The sequence below is a fragment of the Polyodon spathula genome, chromosome 10, assembly GCF_017654505.1.
Source record: "Polyodon spathula isolate WHYD16114869_AA chromosome 10, ASM1765450v1, whole genome shotgun sequence".
In the NCBI taxonomy this organism is placed as follows: Eukaryota; Metazoa; Chordata; class Actinopteri; order Acipenseriformes; family Polyodontidae; genus Polyodon; species Polyodon spathula.
Window position 1 is genome coordinate 12,474,860 of NC_054543.1, and position 27,801 is coordinate 12,502,660.

General features: G+C 33.8%; 1 pseudogene; it reads left to right on the plus strand.

Moving 5' to 3' along the window:
* The first annotated feature begins 10,192 nt into the window (after positions 1–10,192).
* LOC121321992 overlaps positions 10,193–27,801 on the plus strand; it is a 33,321-nt pseudogene continuing 15,712 nt past the window's right edge.

Sequence of the window (27,801 nt, forward strand, 5' to 3'; positions counted from 1 at the left end):
GAACACATTTTAATTTCGTTGAGAACAATTCTCTCTGTGGTTGAAAGTTAACTACCATTAAAATGCAAGTCGTGGTGAAATTTGAGCTTTAATCTACTTGAAAAGCATTGTGCTCGTATATCTGGAAACTTCCCCAAATCATGAAGTTGCCGAAATTATCTTTTTAATTGAACTGTATGAATAGTTTCTTCTCACCAGCAATCACTTTCAACTTTACCTAATTCAAATATTGTTCGTTATTTAATACGTTAGACATATTAGATTTCACCTTTGTATATCAAATACAATGAACTGCTGTCTATTGAGTGCTTACTGCATTACACATATTTTCATGGTTTCGCTATCAATCACACATCCAAGTCTCCCTGTTTGTTTATCTGTGAGTGAGACCATTGTAGCAGTTTATGAAGTTCAAACAGGTTTCAATCAGGGAAATATTTCACACAGGAGACCAGCCGTGCGTAAAGGATTAAACATGAACTAGTTATATAAAAATGTATATGAACTGCCTTAAACTCCTGCTATCTTGTGGTTTATAATTAATTAACATAACGGTAGAAACCTTTTCATCACAAAGTCTACCTGACTGCCTTGCATATACACATATGCGTTTTTATTTTAAATACACTAAAATATTTAGGCTGGATATTAATTATATAGTGGAAACTAAATATTATATAGTTATCTGGTTAATTTTTCTGATGAAACGTGGTTAAAATGTTTTAGCTGCATAGTTCTGCATGTTTGCTTACAAGACTTACTTTAGGTTACTGTTTGTTTTATGGAGAAGGTATATACGTTACGCGTCTATTGACTCGACTATCATTGGAACGTATTTCATTTTGCGGTTGTGGTATTATGTCATCTAACCTGCATTGTAATTATATCACATATTATTTTGAGTATCATATATATATATATATATATATATATATATATATATATATATATATATATATTATATATATATATAATATCCCATATTATTAGTATAATGTTAGGCGTGCATTATGATGAAATAGATCATCCTCCTCCTTCCTTCGGTTGCAGGTTCATTGCTGAGTTCAACCAATCGGCAGCTCCCTCTGTGAACAAACTCCCTGTAATATCCAACCTTACGTTGAACTTTTTGGATTAAACTTCAAGGAAGTTATTGAAGAACAATGCCTTAAAAAAACACACACATTGATTTGTATAAATTTATCAAACGTTATTATTGTTATGATTTTAAATAGGTAAATGATTATTCAGTTTTAACAAATCCTACCTTTTTGATGCATGTAAATGAACGAAAACGAAAGCCTTCTGGACACAGAGCACCCTAAACCCATCTCCCTATATAAACAGTCTTCTTTATTTCCATCAGGCAATTTTTCTTTTTTTTTCTTTTTATACAACACTTGAGACGCTTTATTTGCTTTGATTTCTATTTTTCTCTTGTATCAATCCCCAGCTCACTAGAGCAGGGTTTGCTTCCCTTTTTTGTTGTCGTCTAACCGTTTAGTTTTGGATGATTGCTCATAGATTTTGAGAGCCAGCGGGGAAAGGCAAGACGCCCAGCCGTGGAGAGAGCGCAGGAGGCCGGACAGATCTAGTGGGCTGCATCGGGGAGACAGACCATTAGACAAGAAGAAGCCATGGCTCACAGCGCTGGGCGATCAGGTAAGGATCTTTTTTTTTTTTAAATTTGATTTCTCCCCCTTGCTCTCCCTTGCTTCTCACACACCGTGCCAAAGTGTTTATTTGCAGTCGAGAGGGGTGTGACAGCTTCTGTTTCGAGATAAGATCATGGGCTCACTTTGCAAGAGGTGAGCCTGGTGACCTGTTCAAATGCGGCCCCTAAAAATAGCCACAGTGACTACAACAGGTACCGTATACTATGTACATTCAAAAGGAACCAAAGGACTCCAATACCTGCATGGTCGCAAAACACAAAGGCTTCACTAATAGCCATTTGAAGGAGTATACCCCAGAATGACGAGTTGAAACTATATAAATTTAAATAAAAATCTAAAAAATGCATTATTGCAGTTAGGGGCAGCATGTTTTCAAGCTTGTTTTAGTATATCGTGATTGTTTACTGCATTCAACTCAAGACATTTCAAACTGTAAGCACCCCATCAATCTATATTATTAAGAAATATTCTATTGATTTAATATAACTCCGTTCTGCCCCTTTATTTTATCTCTTATTTCCTACAGTCACATCATCCATTAATAGCAAACGTTAATATTTGGCTGATGCGTTTGGTTATTGGGTCATTATTTATAATTATTATTATTTTTTTTTTTTTTTTATTTTTTGTATTCGAATTTAACGTGCACAGACCATATATATATATGCATATATATATATATATATATATATATATATATATATATATATATATATATATATATATATATATGTGTGTGTGTGTGTGTGTGTGTGTGTGTGTGTGTGTGTGTGTGTGTGTGTGTGTGTGTGTGTGTGTGTGTGTGTGACGTTTGCCGTTGGTTTGCCACGTTATTCACAATTATTTTCAATGTTGTTTGAAATAGGCTAATCACCATCATGGTAATTATATAAACTCCTGGTCTACTGCTGTTCAATATTACATGCTGCTGCCGTGTAGTATATGTGGCTAACCGGTTTTACAATCATGCTGTTATTTTCTATGTATTTTTCTATTTGATTTGATCTTAAGACGAGGTATAAAAAGGTATTTGGTATTTTCATAACTGCGATACTATCATTTTATTTGTTTTGAAATGGAAACATTTTATTGAACAATTGTCTGCTATATGTATTTTAAATATTACCAGTTAAATGTGTACCCAAACGTGGATCCTAGGCATTAAAGAACAAAGGTTTAAAACTACGGTGGTAATATATATATATATATATATAATATATAATATATATGATATATATATATATATATATATATATATATAATAAAACAACGAAATGCTCGTTACATTTTAAAGCAAGAAGTGGACATGTTGTTTAGTTTATTTGCATTTATTTAACAGATCTCTAAGAAATGCACGTAGTTTTCAGACGAAACCTGTGCTGTCACAAAACCCTTGTCCTAAGCCCTTATTGGTTTGTATACTAGAAAACACAGATCACATACTAATTCACCTTTCCATTTTGGGTTTAAATGGGGAGATCAATGAAAAACAGTTGTAATGATCTAATTAATTATGGCAAAATTAAAAGCAAGTACAAAATCAATCTCTGATGGTGTCGAGGATAGAATTAAATTGATGGCCCATCTGTTCACCCTATAGTCTATGAATAAGCAATCTAAGGACACAACTAATAGAATATGGCTCAGCGTTTTATATGTACTGCACTTAATAAATACATGTACGGTATTATTATTATTATTATTATTATTATTATTATTATTATTATTATTATTATTATTATTAACGTTAAAAATAAAATATGTGTTGTTTAAAATGATTTTCAGTATTCTGCAAACATTTTCGTCATTGGAAACTTTTTATAGAAACGTTCAGAAAGGTTTTTCGTATTAAGTAAAGACATTTAACTCTCCTCAACGCGATTTCTGATTGGTGTTTTTGGTATTTTAGAAAGCTGTTCCACAGTAACTTCAGATTAACGGAGTTGTGAACGGATCAATATAAAAGTGCCTTCAGTTTCCTTTGACACATGCTCCGTCTATTCTTTTGGAAATAGAGGCCAATTGGGAATGAAAACGTCCGGCATCCTTGGAAATATTAGCAGTTGTATTGGTTTTTATCACGACTATTTCTTTCCTGTACGTTAAGTTTTTCTTAATAGGTATACACATTTAATTTGGTAGCCAGCTGGAGTTTTTGAAGACCTTAAGCACTTGCAATGGTAATACATTGATTATTTAATTCACGATAATACTGATAAGTAATAATTTAACTGTTACAATATTATTGTATACAAAGGCTATTTGAATACATATGTAACCAATGTAATGTAAATATTATGTGACGAAATGTTAAAATCTAACTATGCATGAACTGTGTTAGTATTGCATTAAATTGATCTTTAAATAATAAACACTGAAGACAGTGTATCGTATACTGACAAGAAGAGAGACATTTAGGATTGCATTTTTAGCAAAACGCTCTTCTGTGGTTACATACATTGTTTCCAAAATATCTGACATAATTAGATATTCTTCCCAAATGGTTAGTACTGTAATTTCAAAATCTGCCTAAATAGTCAAATATTGATTAAATTAGTAAAATAAGCATGCCTGTATACGATTTTGTTTGAAAGCTTATGTAGGGCTGTTGGCCTTGACTTTGACGTTTTATTTAATGTATTGATTTACACATTATCATAACTGATTGGTAGAAAATACTGACTGGCATATACTACAGTTGTCATGGAAACACATAAATCTGAGGTCATAAAGATAAAACTAAATTAATTTGATTATATATATATATTATATAATATATATATAATATATAATATAGATATATCTATATAAATATATATGTGTTAGATATATATATATTGTTTAGAATAAAATAACTGAGCATGCACTTTTCAGTTTGCAATGATTCTAAGATGCACATTTTTCTTTTTTTTTTCAAATCGAAACATTTTTTCATGCAGCCGATTATAGCATATAAAATCGTTATGGTAAACAGATCACAAATATCAAAATAAAGAAATACAATTTTAGAATTACGGAGCATAGTCTCTCCAGAGATAGAGAAGGTTTGATGTTCAACTTACACCCAGTGATGCCAGCTCCCAACTGAAGTATGCGGCAGGTCTAGGAAAAAAAAAAAAAAAAAAAAAAAAATATCGATTGGTGACGTTGGCATTGTAATATTAAGGTAAATGGGGACAGGAACCAGAGACTGCAGAAAATTGAGGAAAAACGGATATCCCCATTCTCCTGTGAAGTTCATTACTGTTCACTTGGCTAACTTAATGTTGGACAATACGTTGTGAAAGGCTGGAAGCAGGGAAGCAGCGAGAGAGTCGCTTTTTGGTTCCTGAGCACATCGGAACTGAGGAGCTCCATTCTTTCCTTTTCTCCCCTCCTGTCTCTATTCCCCATTCCACTAATCCACAGGCCATTAACAGCTGAGGCTAAAGATGAATGGCTTTCTGTCACTCTAACAAACCTCTTTTAATTAGGCGTCAACTCTCTTTATATATAAATGTTTAATATATGTTTTTAAGAATCCTAATTCACTGTGATAAACACAATTGAAACTAAGCAACTCTCGGCACTCACAGGCTATATGTTTTTTGGGGGGGATCAATCGTGTATATTATAGGATAGGCCCTATATATAGGATTTCTTTTTGGCACTTGTTTCAAAGGATATCCCGTTAAGACACCACACGTGTCATATTACGTTTATAGGTCAGCTGTATTGTCATAGCACTTTTATAAATATAAACAACAACAATAATGCAGACAGTGATATTTTCTTTATCAAGATGGCCTGATGCTTAACGTTCAAAATACATTAGTCTTTAAAAGGTTGAGTGTTAAAAAAATATGGAATTAAAAATTCTTCCAACAGCTATTGCCGCTCTATAACGTGTCTTTGTTTAAAAATTGTTTTCATTTTGAGAAGGTGATTCAGAGTTGTTGTTTTTTTTTTTGTTTGTTTTGTTTTGTTTAGCCTAGTAGTGTATGCTGTTTCTAATGCATGGTCTATAATCTGCCTGATAATACGCGCGCATTGTATGCATGTGCTTGGAGTTTGATGTATTGGTTTCTTGTTGTTCGTGTAAATATAAGTACATGTGATGTCATATAGTTTGAGTGTAAATGGCAAAGTAGTTTTACTGAGGTTACTGTGAGTATATGGCCAACGACAAATGTTGTTAGAGATTATGAATTAATGTATTAATAGCTAAGCTTTTATAGATCATATAATACGCCACTTAAAAAAAAAAAGTTTCCAATTTTGGTATTTACATTAATTATGTCCTAAACAATGTGCAACTGGAGGTAATAAACCAGACCGATACTAACATTTGTTTACCTATTATTTTTAAATACACGGTTCTTATATTTAATCTATTTCATATTTTTGGAAAGCACAGCTGAGTATAAAACAAGTATAATTTCATACAGTGTAGTTAATAGTAGTCTGATTAGTATGCCATTACCTTCCTGCAGGATCAGTTATTATTATTATTATTATTATTATTATTATTATTATTATTATTATTATTATTATTTTGTTGTTGTTGTTGTTGTTGTTGTTGTTGTTGTTGTTGTTGTTGTTGTTGTTGTAGTAATAATAATTATAATAATTACAATAATATAGCGTTGGTTTAACTTACAAAAAACGCGTGTACATGAACTTAAGATCATATATTGCAATGGGTAAGCAAATTCAAAGAAATTCATCTGAAATAACAGTCAGGTCAAACATCAGAGCTTGTATGAAGTGCGTTTAAAGAATCCTTGCCTTGTGTCGGATTTGTAAAGATGGTCCGTTATAAAGAAGAGAGGTTAGATGTCGAACCCAGAATAGAGAGTCTTACACGTGTGCCATTAACATTCAAAACAGGCAAATGCAAAACAAAAAAAGAAGGCAAAAAGCCCTATCATCCAGCTTTAGCGTGACCAGATTGGATAGAACTTTTTTTTTTTTTTTTTTTTGCCTTGGTAGGGACAAATATCACAGTGCAGAAGGGTAAAAAAAAAGAATTCAGGGGGTCTTATAGAAAAAAGGAAAGTAGCTTTAGGGGAAATGTGCTCTGGAGTGTGAAATTGCAGCCCATGGTGCTACATATTGTACCAGAAGCTCCCTCCAAAAACGGTAACAAAAAGAAAAATCATCCCCAAACCTGGCCAGAAGGCACAGAACTGAAACTGGCCTCCTTCTTTAAGAGAGACCCACACGGTTCTTTATATTTTACAGTCTTAATATGAATTTAACCCATGTACGTTTCAAACATGCATACATACATACATACATACATACATACATACATACGTACGTACGTACATACATACATACATACATACATTTCTTGAAAGATTTTGCCTTGTAAAAAACAAATGCTTTTTATTTTGACCGGTACTTTAAAATTAGCAATAAATTCCTGCAGAAACATAGGGAGACAATGATACAGTATTTTGAAATGTGTTATACAATTGGGTCATGCGTTAAAATGTAGATAAGAACCCAGGAATTCTCCTAATAAAGGACAACTCTTTGAACTGTTTTGGAGTACAATGCAAAGGCTTTTCAGCAAGCTCTAATAGGGTATTTACAAGGCAGGCGTACTTTATGCTGTTTGTGTTTCATTATTATTTTGCAACACTTACGTTACCGTATGTTAAAGTGAGAGGAAGACAACTTGAGAAAGTTAATGAAAAAAAAAAAAACATATTTAAGGTGCGCGATTAAAGCTATTTAAATGAGCGGTTGGTTTATTGAATTGATCACCTGTATTGGGAAGCTAATGATCCCAATCCAGTGATCAGTATCTCTTAAAACACAAAACGTTTATTTTTCTTTAATTTCCTCCAAGGGGCGGGTGAGCTTTTTGAAGTGTAAATTCAAGAAGGGACTTCTTTTTAAAAGGGTTAATGAAAACTTGTAGTATCCGAGACTGGGAAACAGACAACCTGTCTTTAAAGGATTGACACAGCTGAAACGCATTTAGAAATTGGAAACAAACTGGAACATTTCATGCGCTCACATATTGATATGTTTAAATAACTTACAAAATATTGTTTACATTTAGTATAACATTGTGTTATTTGTGCGAGTTACTGGCTAGGCCCATGGTGCTAAAATTAGAATAACTATAATAATATTTTGTAAATGCTAGGGTAATCGTCGTTTCAGTTTTGTTTTATTTTTCTTGTTTAAATTGCAGGCAAAATTAGCGCACATGGGAATTGAAGTTGTGTCTACACAAAATGTTATTATACATAAGGCAATGCTATCTATTAACAGAAACTGAAAAAAAGAAAAACAAAGTTGTTGTTGTTTTTTTTTTTTTTAATGAACTTCTGGCTTGACGTTTGGTGAAAAATGATTTGACTTTGATGTTAATGATTGTTAGTAAAACTGCTGCTGGTTGGAAATTTACAAATCAGAGGGTTTACAATCGCAGTTTTCAGTTGGTGTTAAAAATAACGCGTTTAATATAAACAAGACAAAGCTTGTAAGTCTCATTACGAAACACCTTCCCTTCGTTTCAGGCGTTAATTCAGAAAATCACAAAACCTTGTTGTGATCCGTAACCTAAACAGTACCTCTTTTTCTAAGTGCTTGTTCTCGTTGCCGATCTCGTGAATGTGTAGGCCTATTCCTTCTTTTTTTCTAATAATGTACTGGGTCATTGTACAATTCAAATACTGCAAATAAAAAACACAAAGTTCATAAAATGCGTTACTACAGTTTGTTTTCCCTCATCATGACATGTTATTTATTCCTGTTTAAACATTATCACTTTTTTACGTACGGAATTTGTACTTAATCTATTCACGGAAATCTTAAAGAATAGTTGGGGAAAGAAGCCCCATTCTGAATTCTGAGGGTAGCGACAGAAAGTAGTTTTGATATAAGTGATTTGCTGACAGAATTAGTGACATGAAAGTTCTTTTTTTTTTCTTCTGTGGTGTGTTTAAATGTATCAAAAATGATGTCCTATATAGAGCTTTGATACTATAATATATATATATATATATATATATATTATCATATAATATGTTACTAGTGGTAATATCTGACTTCTGTATTTAGAGCGAAGACTCCGGTCTGAGTATTTAACCGCTACTCCGGTCTAAAGTAAAACTACTGAAAACTTTTTTTTTTTTTTTTTTTTTTTTTTTCCCCCAACAATGTTACGTTCTAGATCTAAGTTAAACCAAGGACAGCTCGCGCTGTACAGAAGAATCTTCTTAAACACAACACAGTACCCCATTGACATCATGGTCTCCACAAACATATTAAAAATCATAATTTTTTAGGTACATTTCCTGTACGCAGAGTCCTATTATTTATTTTTAATGTATTTCCATACGGTAAAATATATAAGGTATATATCTCTCTCTCTCTCTCTCTCTCTCTCTCTCTCTCTCTCTCTCTCTCTCTCTCTCTATCTCTATATATATAATATATATATATATATATATATATATATATATATATATAGATAGATAGATAGATAGATAGATAGATAGATAGATAGATATATAGATATATATAGGTGTGGGTGTCTGTGTACGTGCGCATGTTTTAAAAATAAAATGCTACACCACTAAGTTAAGATTTATTTTATTACATACTCAATTTAAAATATATACTATAGCCAATGTGTGTGTGTGTATGTGTGTATTAAATTGGATCCAAAAAATAAACACAATTTTTGTATTTTATTTCGTTGCTTGTTTAGTGTTTTTGACTTATAATGAAACCCCTTACTTAAGTCTAAATAAAGACAGTAGCGGCAATCAATATGTATGCTTTTTTGTTCTCTCGTCCTTTTAATTCCGCTTTCTTTTTTCTTATACCAAACTCTCAATGATTTCCCCCTGTTTGTTTCCCTCCCCTTTAGAAGTGTCAGATGAAGGGACCTCCTCATTCGGGCTCCAGTTTTTTGCGTTGGCGAATCACAAAGTGTTGGAATCTATTGCCTTTGTCTGACAAGTCATCCATCTCTAAGCAAGGGGAGATCTAGAGGGAGGGGGGGACGGGGGGGGGGGGGGGGGTTGCAGCTTTTAGAAACAGAGACACGGGGAGAGGGGCTTCATTCTCAACCCAAAGCTTCTTGCAAGCACATCCCACCTTCAGAAAAAACGACCACAAGACACTTTCAGTGAGTCCATGTTTTCCCTGTCATCTTTATACACATATTTGATAAAACCCAAGACCTGCCATCCAGACCCAGCGATATCATAAGGAGGAATTTCTACTGCAGTTTTAACAGAAGACAGCGAGACTCATTGAGCAGAACTGGGTGTCTTGTCTTGTCAGCATGTGCTTTGAAATCAGCCAATAATTTCCAGATTAGTTATTCGAAGTATCGGTCATGTTCTTCACCTGACAAACCTTCTTACTCTCTTCGGTGCAAGGACTCGACTGAAATACGCGAGAGCGCAACTTGGACGTTTTTTTTTTCTGTTGTTGTTGTTGTTGTTTTGGTTCTTTTTTGTTGTTGTTGTTGTTTCAGAAGTTACCTACCGATGCATTGAATTCGGACATAGACTGCTTGTTTTTGTTCTTATCTAGCAGCATTTTTTTTTTCGTTTCCTTGAGTTGTAAGCTGCATTATCAAAGCGAAACGGCGGCTTCAGTTGATTATCTTTCTTTTCTCTGCTATCCTATGGATATTCACTGCAAAGCAGACCCGTTCTCAGCGATGCACCGTGAGTACACAAATAGTTCTTACTGTAAACCTTGCATGTACATGCATGCTGTGTTTTTTTTTTTTTTTCTGATACTGTTCTTGTCGCTTTGACAAGGAGGAATAGATTTGTGAAATATGTGCCGTACGTATTGTGAAATCGTGCTGATTTGATTTTTAGAAAGTGTGTTGGGGGAAAAAATGTATGCAGTTACTCAGGCAAGATTTATAGCATCATACGTTCCCACAAACAGAATTTAAAGAACAACTCCTATATCTACAAGGAATATTACTGATGTGTTTAATATGCTAAAGGCCGATGTGATTAGGACATGTACAATTAAAAAGACGTGAACGTTACATCTGTTTACAGGTGTAATTTTAACAAAAGCTGCTAAACGTAAATTAAAAATATAGATATTTTGACAGAACACAGTTCTGTGTTATGTAGTTGTAAATAAAGAAGTCTTAAAATTGAAATGATTATAGAAACAAATAAATAACATAATTGTTGACACTGATGTATAACTTCCAGTATAATTATAAATACAAATGGAAGACATTTGCAATGTATCTATTTATCACTTAGGCCTATTTCATATGCCACCAACACATATAATAGGATAAGTATCTAAGTATCTGAAGAATTCTACGAATTACAGTACTAGATGATTTAGTGGTTTAACTAGATTTGTGTGCCATGAAATATAATGACCTACAGAAGAAAAGCTCCTTGAAAAGTTGGTTATAAATAAATAAATAAATAAATAACAATATTATATAAATGACGGCATTTTGCATATCTTAAATAATGCAACGGTAATGGAAGAAATAAACAGTATAAATATATTGCGAATCAAACCTCACTGGAAATATTTTCATTAAAAAGACATCTGATTATCGAGGATATTTAAATAATGTATGTGTAATCTTTTTGCATTTACCACCTTTAAATAATCTGTAATATGAGTTATCAAAGCTCTCTTTAATTATTGATGATAAATGTGCTGGGGAAATTAAACAGCGTGTAACTTTATACCAACAACATGTGCTGGGCTGGAGAGGAAATATATAATCTAATTATATTCTATTTCTATAAAATGAGTGCAAAATGACTTTAGTTAGATGAGTACAACTGTAATTTAAAAATAATGGTGTAGAAAATAATGATTTAATTATGAAACTGGAAAAAGAAAGGGACATTCTTGTCACTTTATATCAAGTGATTTAGGCCTTGAAATTACTGGTAAAAAGACGGGTCAAAAATAAACGCAATGTTCAAATGTACACAGTTCAATTTCAGAGGGAACACAAATGAAAAAGCCATACTATATTGGGAATGTCATTTTAAATTCCACATGTTTATTGTTGGCAGCCTAAACTGACGAATGTTGTTTTTACCATTATTCAATGTTAAATAAACAATTATGTGTTTTGGGAATTATATTTAAGGGTGGAATTCTGAGATGATAAAAAAAAAAAAACAAGACAACAAGATATTATTGATATTACAGATAGGGAATAGGGAGGTGGTTTATTTACAGTGAAAAGCAAGCTCGATTCGGAAGTCGGTGATGAAAACGACCAGAATTTAAATACATTTGTAAAACACTTGTATTTGTGCAATGCCGACTTTATCTGCTTTTTATGGACAATATAATTATTATCTAGAAAAATATATAAGCAATTGCATTCCTGTAATCAGTGGTATTGTAGTAGATGTATTTAACTTGTTTTACAAGTGAAACAGAAACACCGATAGCGTGTGTAGGCCAATAACTCCAGCCTACATAAGGATCATGTTGTTATATTGTGATTAAACAGAGATATCATTTCGAGAATAACGTTGGTTATTTCTTAATCCTTTTCTCTGCTCATTCTCTAAACGTTACATTTCTCCGCTCTCTGATAATTTACTTTTATTGCCTATTTTATTTTATTTTCGTGTATTTGTTTCCTATGTGCATGGTCTCCTCCGTCTCCTCATGTATGTAATGTTATGTGTTTTTGATGTTGTTGTTTCCCATATAGGGCACGGGGGTGTAAACCAGCTGGGAGGGGTGTTTGTGAATGGCAGACCCCTACCTGATGTGGTGAGGCAGAGAATTGTCGAGCTCGCCCACCAGGGAGTGAGACCTTGTGACATCTCCAGGCAACTAAGGGTTAGCCATGGGTGCGTTAGTAAGATTCTTGGCAGGTAAGCAGCCAAATTCCTTCCCGTCTTTTTTTTTTTTTTTTTTTTTTTTTTTTTTTTAAATATAAGTTAGCAATAAATTGTGCCACTCAATCGCTTTTCTACTATAATAAATCGTCTATAATGAAACTCTAGTGCTCCTTTTATCTATCCACGTTTGCATTGGAATTATGTTAGCAGTCTGGTGTCATAAAAATAAAATAAAATAAAATAAAATAAAGTAGCTGACAAACATGTCTTTTTTTGTCTATAGAAATCCTATTAAAACACAAGACCAGGAATTTTTATTAATGCTTGGCAACATTGTATTTATGTTTCACACACGATGAGGTCGACGGTTCGCGTTAAACCACAGTAAAACAATAACAAAATCAGCAGTGCGCGTGCTGCGCAGCAGGTAAGTCGAAATTCACTTAAGAAGCACCGGCCAACTTATAAAGTGACATATAGAACAAAAACATGTAACACCTGAAGTACACCCCCATTTTAAAATCCCTGAAATGAAATAGGATTGCTTGATGTTAATCCAGGCTATTTTAGTAATGATATGGGAAGGGGGGAGGGACAATTTTAATCCTGATGATTTTTGCCAGTAAACTGACAAAAACCAAATGCGTAACAATAACTTAAAATTCCATACATGCACATGTATCGAACAGCATTGTGGCACAAATGCAAATATGAATAACCCTAACAGCAGCAATCAGAATTCAGTGCTGTACTGAGATTCCTTAATGTGCGTTAGTATGAAAGTTTTTGAAATATTTTTTCAGCTATCAAAAGGATTTCAGAAGGTATATCTTTTTTTTTTTAACTTATTTCTATCATTCTCTGAAGAATTATAATGCTAGGAAATGTTTTTAATAGGCGAGGTTAACGTGGCGTGCATTATAAACTCATAATAATAAATAATAATAATAATCACATTATAATAAGATCATAATCATATAATAGTAATATAATAATATCAAGTAATATATAAGAATAACATTAATAAATAATCGTCCTGCGGGAATAGGTCCCGCTGAACTTTTGTAGCGATAGACAATGAAATATCTGTACTTTACTTTATGAATAATGTTATATTATTATTATTATTATTATTATTATTATTATTATTATTATTATTATTATTATTATTATTATTATTAGTGATTTAATGTTTCATAATTCGTTGTTTTTTGTGACAGGTTATAGTTAAACATACCAATTTCCAACATAGAAGCACAGACGTGCGGCGTTTCTCCATTGTGTTGCACATGCACGTCTCAAAATGGGAGTGTCATTTATTAATCTCATTTCAGAAAGAAAGAAGCATCTTTATATTTTGAGAACAGTGTTTTTTTTTTCACCATTCATTTTGATCTTGTTTTTTTTTTTGTTGTTGTTTTGTTTTTTTTTGTTTTTTTGGTTTTGTTTTGTTTTTTAAACTTACATAGTTTGTCCCTTCTGGGAATGCAATAGCCGCCACCCTTGAGAAATAATCAGGAAACGATAAAAATCAAGGTTTAATCTTCTGCCACAATAATTAAATGAAAAAGAATACACCTTTGGGGCATGTTAGTGTATGAAATGCGTTGTGTTGTAATGTTTTTGTTATGCTGTTTCTGTGAAATCTGCTGGGTTTACGGACTGTAAATAAAACTGCAAACAGTAACTTTTAAATTCATTAGCGGTGCTGTCGGCGTGAAATGGAAGCACCAAAAATATTGTTATAGACTGCAATGTTTCTTACGGTTGAACTCATACGTAAAATGTATTATTATTATTATTATTATTATTATTATTATTATTATTATTATTATTATTATTATTGCAGGTACTATGAGACAGGCAGCATTAAACCCGGAGTTATTGGGGGTTCCAAACCTAAAGTGGCGACCCCCAAAGTTGTGGATAAAATCGCAGATTACAAACGCCAGAATCCCACTATGTTCGCGTGGGAGATCAGAGACAGGCTGCTGGCAGAAGGCGTCTGTGACAACGACACTGTCCCCAGTGTGTCATCCATCAACAGGTAAAAAAAAAAAATTCTACGACCTATCAATACTAATACTAAAGTCATATATAGAAAACAGCAATGCCATTTGTGGCAATGTGTACTGCATCCAGTGTGCAATCAATCACATTGTAAAATATGTTTTCAGTATTAGGAATAATACAATTTGTCTTCATCTTAGATCAAAGCATATAACAAAATAATCAAATATCAGCATAAAAAAAAGACAATTCGATTAAAATAAAAGAAATTAGTCTATTCCTCTAAAATAGGCAATGCGTTCATAATCCCTAATAGCGGGGGAAAATACTTCTGTGATCGCTACGGAAACCGACATGTTCCAGTGCGTACGAGAGTGCATGATATTAGTGCAACTATGTTATAATAAAACAACTAAAATACTCCCATTTTAAGAGCCCCAATTTTTATTTTTTATTTTTTTATTTTTTACTTTAATACAAAACACGTATTTCGGATACCTTTACAAGTTTTAAGTAAGAAGTGAATACACATGTAGCTGAGTATGGGTATCTACAGTACTCTGAAATGAAGCTACCTCAATGGAAAAGTTTCATGAGGTTTCTTTTGTTTTTTTTTTTTTTTTTTTTTTTTTTTTTTTTTGTTAAATACATGTACTCAGCTTTGGAATTATTCAAAATAAGTAATATGTTTAATAATCAACTGATAGGCAAAAATGAATATATGTACTGGCTGATGAAATGAAAACTACTATCAAAGAATTGGGAACCTAGTTGAAAATATGTAGACTTTTATTGAAAGCAATATAAATGCAGACTGAAGAAATATGACGTTTTATTTAATATCTTTGTAAATGAATCAAACACAGTAAAGCCCAGTCTGGTTGTTTTTAAAAATTGTTAAGGTATTATGAGTTTTTTTAATCAATTCAATACAAGTACTATATCATTATTTGTTTTCAATACAAACTTGTATCTGTCATACGTATTTAAAGAGTTTTTTTTTTTTTTTTTAAATACTCCCTGTTCACCAAGGGTGGTCTATATAGTGCAATTCAATCCCAAATCCTTCAACAATCAGTCCTTACAGAGGTAGATCTAAAGCTGAGAGCACCACAATCACATCTGTCTGGATGAAAACCGATCAATACTCTGTAACCAGATCCACTGGCAATGGGAAATAGACAGCACAATAGTTCAATATTAGGGCTAATGTATTAGAAAAGGCAGTTTCTTCATTGTGAACTGATAGTTATGTTTTCAAGTAAGCTCAGACCACATCTGAAGTAAAATCCATTACATAACAGCATGGCAATCGGACTGCCTATGAAATAATAACAGTATTGCATGCAGGTCTCATTAATAACTATGGCACCTTATTCACTATTAGTCTTATTGACACCACTTGTGAGTCCAACTGCCTTTTATTTTGACTGGAAATACACTTTCAATGCAAATAGCTTTTTGCTGGATATTAAAATAACATAGTTATATTATATTATGGATTTGGAAGAAAAAATATTGGGCTAGACAGTGTTACAGTGGCACTTCATAAGAGTCCTCTTTGGAAAGTGGAATGAAAGTACACATCTATTTAATGAAACAAAGGGGGCAGTCATAATTTTATTACTTTGGAGTAATGTTAATTATATAAGCATCATATGATTTTAAAATCAAATGTTCAACGAGATATGCAGCATAGAAAATATTCTTCTAAAAAGTTAAATAGCACTGGCAGTTCATAATTGCTCCCCAATATCTAAAGCTTATGTCACTCAAAATGTCATGTAGCCTATAATATTTAAAGGTATTGCACATGAAGCCATAACAACAGTAATGCAGCAGCTGTTTAGCTATCAATCATGACCTCTTAATTTAAGATGTTCTATATGCTTTAAATGTTGAACCTATTGCAATGAAATGAAACAAACAAAGTCTCACCTGTGTGCTTGTATACTGAAGTCAACTAATCAAAGTATTCTCAACATGCTTTTTTGTTCCGATAATCAAGTGTTTTGCATAATCGAATTGTGCTGAAGTATCGGATAAGTATTGGTTTTGTATAATCAAATGGGAGTTTTATGCTAAAAGACATTTTCGTTGACAAAAGCATTTTCCTCACTGTAGATGTCATTTAATAATAAAAGTAAATTGATGGATGGACAGATCAAGCAAAACCATAGATGCACAGCCTTCTAATCTGTTTACTCCATGCTTGGCTCTGATCCCTTTCTTGGTTAAGCGAATTACATCATAACCAGGTTTTTAAAAGCTGGTGTTAATAACAAACCGTCACCAGTATCCTTTTGCTGGAAAGATACACGGGTGAGCCAAGTTTAAGAGGAGGTACCCAAGAAGGAGAGAAGGGAGAAGGGGAAGAGAGCAAGACTGGGAGTAAACCCCCTACCCAGGAGCACGAGTCATGAACTTTGCTTAGGAGGCACTCTTCCATAGAGCTGGCATCAGCATTACATTTTAATGAGCTGATTGGAGAGCAAGGGTAGCCTCACACAAGACAGCAAAAAAGAAAGGTTGAAAAATTCATTTCATGCCTCGTGGTTGCTAAAAAAAGGGCAATGAGCAGGTTCCAACACATGTATGTGATCATTTCTAAATGTGCATTAATTGTATTAAAAGACCCCTATAAACTTTTCATTTCTAATTAAATTCAACCAAGTGATTTAGAAATGGAGCACTCTATGGGCCTTTGTTTATATGGGAAATTAAAATGCAAATACAATGGAATGTATTTCTATTACTAGAGGAACTTCAAGAATTTACTGTTTTTTTTTTTAAATTGCCTACAGAATTGTTAGCTGTAATTATGACTTTTTGTGTTAAACTTTTAGTCTAAAATTCAGCATTTAGTTGAAGATATTTCTGAGTGTAAGTAAAAAAAAAACTAAAACTGATCCAAAATCTAAAAAAAAAAAAAAAAAAAAAAAAAAAAAGCATTGTTTGGTACTTTGATAATCTGAAATTTCACGCCACCAATTTATCAACTGTTAAAAATTGCAGACATTTCAATTCACACCTTCATAAATATAAAATAAGCAACGCGAATCACTTTACAGAAATGCCATATTTTTAAGTTAAATATAGAAAGTATTGTTAGAAAAAAAAAAAACATTAACATTACATTTAATGTTTTCTTCACATCATTAAACGTCACTTCTGTGTCAGTGTAGACCAACAGAGTGAATCTAGTCGCTCTCAGGCTGATGTTTATTAACAAGCAGGTACAGCATTATAGTCCAAACAGGTTTGAATCAGCAACATAAATTAGACATAAGAAAAGAGACACGTCACCTCAAGGTTTATGTTCTAAGGAAAGTGACCTCAGGTCTGTTGACAAAAAAGGATGTTCTAGCTTTAAACACTTTTTCCCTGCATGAATTATTTAAGATTACGCAGAGATGCGGTTGTACTTTGTGTCTGAGCTGCTACAAGGAATTTCCACCAAATACCTGCTTGTAGACATTAAAAAAAAAAAAAAAAAGGTCCTCAAAATCTCTCAATGGTATCGATTCGGACTCAAAGCAATTTTAATATTTCTTCAGGGAATTTTCAGCAACAGCTGAAGTCATTAATTCACCCTTCCAAATTGCTTATTCAATACCAGGGACATGGATTCCAAATAAAGGCCCTATATTTATGTGGCTCACACAAGTCAAGGGGTCAAACAATTGTTATGAAGGGAAGTTAAAAATCCAAATAAAATATTGATATGTGTTTTCTAGAAAAGGCTTGTAGCTTTTGTCGCCTTGCCCCAAGGACAGTGCATTGAGGAAAATTGGAAGCTGCCTAAGTCATTGAAATCAATGAAGGCTTGATGTTTATAGACTATGTTGGTCATTAACTCTTAGCTGCCCTGACATTAGTGGGGAAGTTCATCATTTCAAACTATATTAAAAAGTATTTTACTATTCCGCAAGTCAAATGAACACATGTGTATGATTTGCATTTATAGGCATGACAGTTTGTTGCTTCACAAATGCATTAATAAATATGCTGATACAGTATGTGAGTTTATTGTCAGGGTTCATAAACTGTGAAAAGGTTAGGACTGTTGTGTTTTTGCAAAATCTGAATTCTATTGAATTTTTTTTTTTTTTTTTTTTTTTTTTTTCAAATTTTTATACAAAAAGGTTTCAAATGTTACGATTTATGTTTCGGCTTAAATTTGAACTATAGAAAATGGATACTTCATCATTCATGATTAATTGTTTTAAAGTTTATAAATTATTGTGGCAGCTAGCATCTTTTTAAAGTGCCAAAAAGATTAAATGAATCTTATGCTGGAGTAAGCTTCTGCACAGCAATAAGGTACTATTGCTTTCCTGTCACATATAATTTATAGCTTTCCATTTGCATCTGTTTGCCTGTGACTAATCCCCAACTTTTTATCCCCAAGCCCCGATCAATAGACTCTCATCTGCATTGGCACTTGGGGCTGTTCAGTTATACAGAAGTGTTTGATTTGGGAAGATCGAAGCCAAGAGTGTTGGGTGCTCCTGTGGATGCTAGTGAAAGAGAGAGGGAGAGAGGTGGTGGGGAGGAGGGAAAGATGATTAGTCCTGGGCCAGGTAGAGTCACTGAAGCTGATCATTGAGGTGAATTGATGTGATTTCATGGTTTGTTTGCAAGATCATTCAAGCCAGATTGTATCCATATCTTGCCTTAAAGATGCAGTGACCCTTTTTAAAATTTGGAATTAAAAGTCGGATATAGCAAAATAGTTTTTAGGACAGCTTTGGCTAAGGATTTCATACAGTCATATTCAAATTAAATCTTTCCTCATAAAAAAAATAACATAAAGCCATGGCCAAGTGCACAAACTAATTCCATCCAAATGTATTTATAGAATGTCATACTTGACCTGTCTGACGTCCTGCTGCGGTTGTTTCTATGTTTGTCCGAAATTTTAGTTTTGGGCAAATATATTGGTGTTCTCAAGTCATTTTAAACAGCTGTCCAAAGATATTCTGTTTTAATACTCAGGATATAGCGACGTCCTATTAAGCCTGAGTTCAAGTTTGTCGGAAAGGTGAGTGAAGGGGTCTAAGAAACCCCTTTTGTCCCCTGGGTGAGGGTCCAACTGTAGAGTTGTGGTCCCGGTGTGGTATCCATTCGGTGATATATATATATATATATATATAGAGATATTCCTATATATTATATAATATATATATATATATATATAATATAATATATATATACTTTATAGGTTTGAAATCTCAAGCAAAATTGAATACATGCCGATTTTTAATTATGAACTCAGAAAAGACTTTAAATATGCCACTGATCAAAAGATGGCCTGCCTACCAATATTTATTTGAGGGAACAAAAGTCATTATTATGAAGTGCTAATATGTTATGTCCAAAGCTAACTACTTCAACCCTGAAAAAAACCAAAAGGGATTTATTTAGCATATTATATGTATGAAAAGCGATCACAAAAGTAGAAAGTCTCATTTCAAAACACTTATATAACAGTTTATTCTCCTTAAAGTAATAATCCCTTTTCAATTATTTTAAATAACATTTTCCCCTTTCTCAGTACCAAGCACAGCCTCCCCACCTGTATCCAGTGCTTCAAATGATCCAGTTGGATCTTACTCTATCAACGGCATTCTGGGTATTCCGCGGTCGAATGGCGAAAAGAGGAAACGAGACGATGGTAAGAGGAAAGAGGATATTAAGACTTATTTGTTTCATGCCTTGTCACCCTGTAACCTGTAGGTTAGCATTTCTAGCTACAGGATCCACGTTCCTCTCATCTGTTTGTTTAAGTGGCTTAGATTTCCTGATGTCTTGGCGCTGGGCCTTTCCGTTGACCCGCAGATAAATTTAGCTTTATCTTTTTAATTTTAAAACACTGGGTCTTGATTTCATGCAAGGTGATACACAAAGAAATGTAAATTATTAGGCAGCATTGTCCTCACTTGGCGTAATAAAGGGATAATTTTAATGGATGTGCAACAGAGCTTAAGGTGTTCCATGCATAGTATAACACTCTTGCATGGAGAGTCAAGAAGCCAGGGCACATTTGGAGGTTTTGATTTAAAGTTTAATGACTTTTAGATAAGTATTATAGTTCAGAATTCATTTGGAGGTGCACACCTTTTTTAAAACATGCTTGGTTTATTGTTAGAACAGCGACGCACGCAAAGTAGTATTTATAGTTGACATGGTAATGTAATTAGACTTTTGGGCATTGAAAACTGGGGTAGAAAAGGATCAAGATTCTTTTATTTTTATGACAATCATTAGTCATAGACTTAATCTGTTTGCGAATGGTGAAATGTGTTTATGCAGCAAAATAATGATCATACATCAAGTTAACAAGAACGCCAATGATTTTTTGTCGACATTCATAAAAAGGAATACTATCACAGTAGCTTATTTGATTAATTATACAAGAATGTTAACTCTATTATGTGTTAAAGACAACAAAGACCAAAAAAAAAAATCAAAAGCACCAATTAGGCCCCTAAACCTTTATTACTGCAAAGAATGGAATTCGTAGAGAGTTAACTTTTAGGCATCGGGTTCCTTCATTGTGAAAAAGGTTAGGACTGTTGTGTGTTCTTAAAACAATTGGAGACAATGAAAAGTTAGCTTAGTTTCCCAGATCATCATCATTATCTGGCTCCTTAGTCAATTCAAAGCAGCAAACACTGAAGGCTAAGGAAGAGAGTTCCTTTTTTTATTTCAAGTGTTGACCTCCACTTTTGTTAGTGTTGTCGTGTACAATTAATTTAGCTGAAATGATTAAGAAGAGTTAGGATAATTACATGTCAAGATGATGTAGCCAACCACCCAGGTCAGCTGGAGAAAGCTCTGCTGATGTGGAAGACATTTCAACTCAGTGGCTCAAGAAGAATGATTTTTTTTTGAGTGAGTGAGTGGAGGCAGGCAGCCTGAGGGCTTATGGATTATTGGTTCTGCAAGCAATAGGATTTTTAATGTTATTGAATAAACATCTCCCATGTGAGAAATCTAGCAGGAGGAGTAACACCGAAGGAGTTTGAGGGACTGATCTGTTTTGAAATTATTTATAAAACCTCCATTTATCAATGCAGGCAGCCTTATTTCTTTGTTCCTCCTCTTCTCTGTAGTGGGCTGCCAATCAGGGAGGAAAATGGTACACTGTAAGTTGGGTTCCCAAACATTTGCTTTGCTTGGACAATCACAGAGCTGCATAGACTGAACATGGATAGGGGGTAAAGATAAGAAAGCATATAACAGATTGCGATAATTTACCTGGAACAAAACTAAATATAGACATAACTAGCCATTTTACAACACTTAAGAAACTAATGCCAAATGACTTCACTTTATAGCAGCCGTCTGCATTTGAATTTCTATACTAGATTTGTTTTTTATTTACTTTTTATTTATTTTTACTGATTTAGCTCTTTCCCAGATCCCAAAGGGAAATCCCCTGGTCAGAAGTTGAATGGCAGGGTAGATTAGAATGTACCTTGTCAAATGCCATTCATTCCCTGGGTCAGAGTAACTCAACCTGCATTTTGATTGAGATTGACACTGGGGAGGGAAGGCACTTGCATTCGTAGAGAAGAAGGGATTGTTTCAGAAAGTGTTGGGCTTCTGTTTTTGAGGTCTGCCTGATGACAGACCATATATTTCCACAGCATCTCTGCTTTGAATTATCAGCTCAGTGTGAAATTTCCCTTGATTCAAGTATCTGAGCTGCATTCCTATTAATGTGCTGCAGAAAGGGAGGGGTTTTATACATGGTTGCTGGTCGGTTTACTTAACACTTGCCTCTCCCACAGAGAAGGGAGTTCATGCCTGCTTAAAATACCAGTTTGTGGATGCAGTATTGCTGTCTTAAAGACTAATTAATGATTCCCATGTGGAAAACTAATAGAGATCAGTTTGTTCTTATAAAGCCACAAGGAATTCTGTTGATAAACACATTGTTCACTGCATCCATAAAGTACAAAGAATGAATGCTATCTATGTCCACTTATTATATGGATATATTGTCATATATTGTGTTTTAATATTGTTAAAGCTTGAGCTGTTTGCAGAAACTACCATGATTCAATTAGTAATTAATACTAATCCTTTCAACAAAAGTCAACATGCTAATCATTATAATACATTTACCAGTTATTATTATTATTATTATTATTATTATTATTATTATTATTATTATTATTATTATTATTATTATTAATATTAATGTTGTTTATTAATAATAATAATAATAATAATAATAATAATAATAATAATAATAATAATAATAATAATAATATTAAATTAAAGTAGGAAAGTAAGATCTGGATCTGTGTCTCAAGAGAAACATCACGTATCTCTTGTATCTCCATATATATTATATTTGTTAATTGAAAAACTACATTTTCACTTTTCCGGTATGTTGATTTTAGCATATTAACTTATATGGAGCTTGCTTGTATGGGTTTTAAGAAAGCCTTGCATTTAATGTAATAAACTATTGCTCACAAATACCAGGGATTTTGTAAGTTTCCTTATTGCTGCAGCAATAAGGAAACTTCAGTCAAGTAAAACAACATGTTTATTTCTACATTAGAGCAACGATTCTTAATGAAAAAATAGGAAATACACATTTATAGTGGTGCTCAGTCAAGCCCCAGAATTCCTCTAAGCGTCTTCAATTTTAATAATCAGGCTCTAATGAAGACTTGAGGAGGTTATTTGAACCCCTGCCAATCGTCTAGAAAGCTATTTGTTATTTAAACGTAGTCCTTATTTCACACTGAGTCATCAGGGAGGCTGTACGACAGTTAATACATGGTTTAAATTTCATAGTAGCACAGTAGCCTTAGGCTACCTGAGACTTGTTGGGTTTAGTACTATATATCTCAGCTTGATTAGAAACTAATAACATTTATAGGAAAAATAGTGCAGGCGATTTAATAAGAGAGAAAAAAATGGGCCAGACAAATGGTAGATTTGTAGTCCAGATAGTCCAAAATACGTTGGTTCTAACCCTACTGTGGTTCAATGCTAAAGCTGAAATCTGGTATTCTGCGTCTCCTAACTTCTCAGTCAATAGTGCCCTCAAAGAAAGATCTCCATTAAAAGAAGGATGTTGAGATAATGCAGTGTGACACACGTTATGTACACCAGTCTTCGGAAGAGGAGCTTCAGGGACACAGGTGTCATAAGAGCCATTAATCTGCCATTGTCATGTGTTATTGCAAATTAAAAGTAGCATGTTACACTTGCTGGCTATTGGTGGCATTGGCAGTAAAAAGGAAGGGGTGCAGGTAGTTCCCATGATTGTTTCTTTGGTGGATAGCCCCCCACACGTTGTACAAAGTGACATTTAAGAGAATTTGCAATTCCGCTGAGAAAAGCTATTAATTCGCAAATTAACACCCCCCCACCCCCCCTCTGATGTGCAAGTTATTGAAAAGACAAAAGAAATAGCCTAGAGGAGAAGACCAGCCTTCAGTTCTATCTGTGTAAAGATTGGTATCACTGCTTGCAGATATATAAACCAATTACTTCAGCAGTGTGTGCCTCAACTTATTGCTTCCTTTGTAGGCCCTGAATCCATATCCAGATTGCTTTGTGTATTTCATTATGTAAAATGGCATGCGATCACCCGCCTGATGCATAACTAGCCTGGGAAAATTAAGCTTAGGTGAGACATTGTTTTGGCCAGTCCACTTATTTATTTCCAGTAGCTCAGCCAAATGAGAACAAACAGTTATTGCTGGACTGGTAATCCTGGTAATGTTTTTTTTTGCAGGCTCAGGGCAGGTTACCCAATTTCAAGATGTGCCTGTCAGCATGTCAAAAGGTCTACAGGCAAATTATAGGTTCAGTGTAAGGGTCATTCAAGGGCATAGCTGAAATTGAAGGCACAAATGGTACGCTCTCCTTGCCAATATTTAAACAAGGGAGAAATATGAATACAGTGGTAGAAGTCAAAGAATGTGTTATAAATCCCCTTCCTCTTTTGATGTCACTAAGAAGTGATTCACAATACTGTCTTTTGAAAACCTCTAAAATGACTAGACTTTAATTTAGCCACTTGTGAAGATGGCTTCTGTCTGGTGTACCATAGTTATGAATGCCTGTTTCAAAACAGTTTCTTAAGGGGGAAAGGGAAACAGAAATCTACATGTTGTGTTATAAAGATAAAAAGGAGTCCTTTTCTTATCTGTTATCATAACACAGCAAAAAGCAAGAGACAAGTCCCATTTTCAAAATACCGCATTGTATTTTCTTTATTAACTTGTGCTCCTACTGATCTGCCAAAACATTTGGCATTATAGTTGTCCTGGCTGTAACTTGTGCAGTGGTGTGATTAGTCAAGTTATATCACATAATATAAGCCGTTTTTTCCAAGAAGCATATCTTTAATAATGCTCATTTTGGTAGTTTCATTTTAAGCTTTCAAAACCACATGAATGTATTGAAAATGTACTCTCTCTCTCTCTCTCTCTCTCTCTCTCTCTCTCTCTATATATATATATAGAATATATATATAATATATATATAAAATATATATATATACTTTTTCAAATGATCATTAATTCATCTTGGTACATGTTGGACTATGTTTAAAAGTTAATGAGACTATATTATTCGCTATAAACAATGCTTAGCTGATTGTGTTCTCCATTAGATTGAAGATTAATGTGAATGTGTTTGTGGATTGTAATGACCTGGGTTTCTCAGTTCTTTTACTTGCGGGTTCTGGAATACTTCCATTGTATCTTTACAGACCAAAGTAGGTGGGTGGAGGCATGTTCTAACAAATAAAATGTAAAAATATTAAAGGCCTTGCCACAGCAGTGGGATTGGCATATGAGGCAGGATGCCCTTGTAGATTAACACCAAATCAACAGATAGGATATAATAGTCAAATCAGGTTACCATTTGTTTTGTGGTGGGATCATGCTTGATGCGTGTGGGCTGGGATTCAAAATTACAGGGCCATGGAAGTGGCTACCCTTTCTTCAATAGTATCAATGTTTTCTTCCATGATGACAAGTAGAATGGAAACCTATGATAACATCTGGCTCTCGTAGCTAACCAGCTAAAACAAAACTCTTCAATCTATCTAATGCTCTTATCTACCTGATCTTTGAATTGGTATAATGATATGCAGGAAGACAGATAGACAGACAGGCTGCCACAAAACAACAGCTCATGTCTAAATTACAAGTGTTACAGGATGTCTACTTACCTAGGTAAATATAGCTTTAACATATATCACCTTTAAAGATGTTTTTTATGGTCCACACAAGATAACCCAAACAATGCCCAAGCAGCAAACACAATCACAGGTTTGTTCATAAAGTGTCTTCCTAGTAGTGAATACCCAACCCCCATCCTAAAGCTGTACCTGAATTGTAAACAGTAAGGATCAGAATCTGCGTAATCTATTTTTTACATTTACACAGAGATATGTTCAGCACTGTTTTAGGGAAGTGTCCATTTCTCTTTGAAAGTGAAACTCTGAATATTGAAGGCAACCCAAGCTGGGTTTGAAAGGCCCAACAGTTGCTAGAAACCTAAGGAATTAAAAAAAAGGAGAAAAGAAAATGTTTGTTTCAATGCATGTGCACTCCTGCCTAGAGGCATTTTAGCATTCAAGAGGACAGGTCAATAAGCATTTTGATTGGCTGTAAGTGATATCATTGGATCCTTGAAGCGCTTAAAGAAAAACAGGAAGGATTTCACACAAAGAGAGAAATCATGTCAGGAAAAAAGTCAATTATGGGCACTGATGCTGAGAATTAATGGAGCGGTGCATTACCAGCGAAAAAAAAAAAAAAAAAAAAAACAACAAGGATGCATTAATTGTGTACCAGAACACAGCATCACCAAGGCAGCACTGCTAAATGAAGGGAAACTCACATGCTAGGATCACGATCGTGACCTAGACGAAAAAGAGAAACAAAGACAACCCAGCTTGTATGCTGTAAAATTAAATTAATAAACACCTTAAACATGCACAAGACAGCATACAAAATGAATTGCCCTGTTCTCACTGCCACTCTTTGGATACTGCCGTTTGCTGTACTGTCTTTCAGCACCATAGGCTTTGTAAATGCAAGCATTTTCTCAAAACATGCATAGTTAGGGAAGATGTAATTTTTTCACTGTGTGATTGACCTGAACTTGCTGAGCTTGTAAGGGTATTCCTACTGTTATGAAGCAAAAGTCTTAATACATTATATATTTTAAGTAACAGGGGAGAACATGATACAGTACCAACCTTATAAAGTAGGCAGCGTGATGTAATAACAAATGCAATTGGAACTATTTGTTCATCTCTGTAAAAAATAATTATTTAAATGTAAGTGCATGTTTGTTTTTATTATTATTATTATTATTATTATTATTATTACAGGAAACGGACACAGGGGAACTACCTTGCTCCCTTGAATTATTTGGGTTATCTCTAATCTGAGCTTATTTTGAAACTCAATTGCAAATTCTACATCAGAACCCAATTATATAACTTGTATATAATTGTAAATCCTAAAAGAAATACAGTTTTGGATAAAGTGAAATTCTAATAATATAGTCATATTATTAGAGATTGTATGAGACTTCATGAGACCCAAACACAAGTGTAGGCCAATGTTGAAATCCTGCTTTAAACCAAAACTGAGTAGCTGTGTGATCCTAGAAGAGTCACTTCCTTGTGCCTCAGTCCCAATTAGCTGTAAAACTGTACTGAGGCAAGATCCCACTGTGAACAAGACGTGACACCTGATTTGAGCCATCCAAGTTGAGTAATTAAAGCAGTTAAATTAGGCTTACGAAAACCTTCACTTTTGCTGATAAGATCTTATCAGGATCATGATGAGATAAAAGCAGGACATGTGTTTTCCTTGTTGTAATACAGATAGAAACATAAGACAGTTGTAAATAAACAATCCACAGTTGTAAAATGTATCCTTTATGGAGCGATTGTCTTCAGACTTTAACCAAAGAAGGCACAAAACACGAGCAGTGTCTTCACACACTACTGTCTCATTAATATTTCAATGATGTGCTCTCCTTCCGCAATTTGTTGGCTCACTAATGCAGGTAAACGTTGAGTGTTCTGGAGCATACAAGGGCTCAGGCCCACCTCTTGCTATGGGTCGTGACCCCTGGGTGTCACACCCGTAGAGAGGAGCCTGTTTTATAGAGCTGGTTATCTGATCTGATAGTCTGGTCACTCGTTACTGGAGTGTTAATACTAAGAGATGTCAAAATGAATAGACTCAAGTGTGACAATGATCAATAAAATACCGACAAAA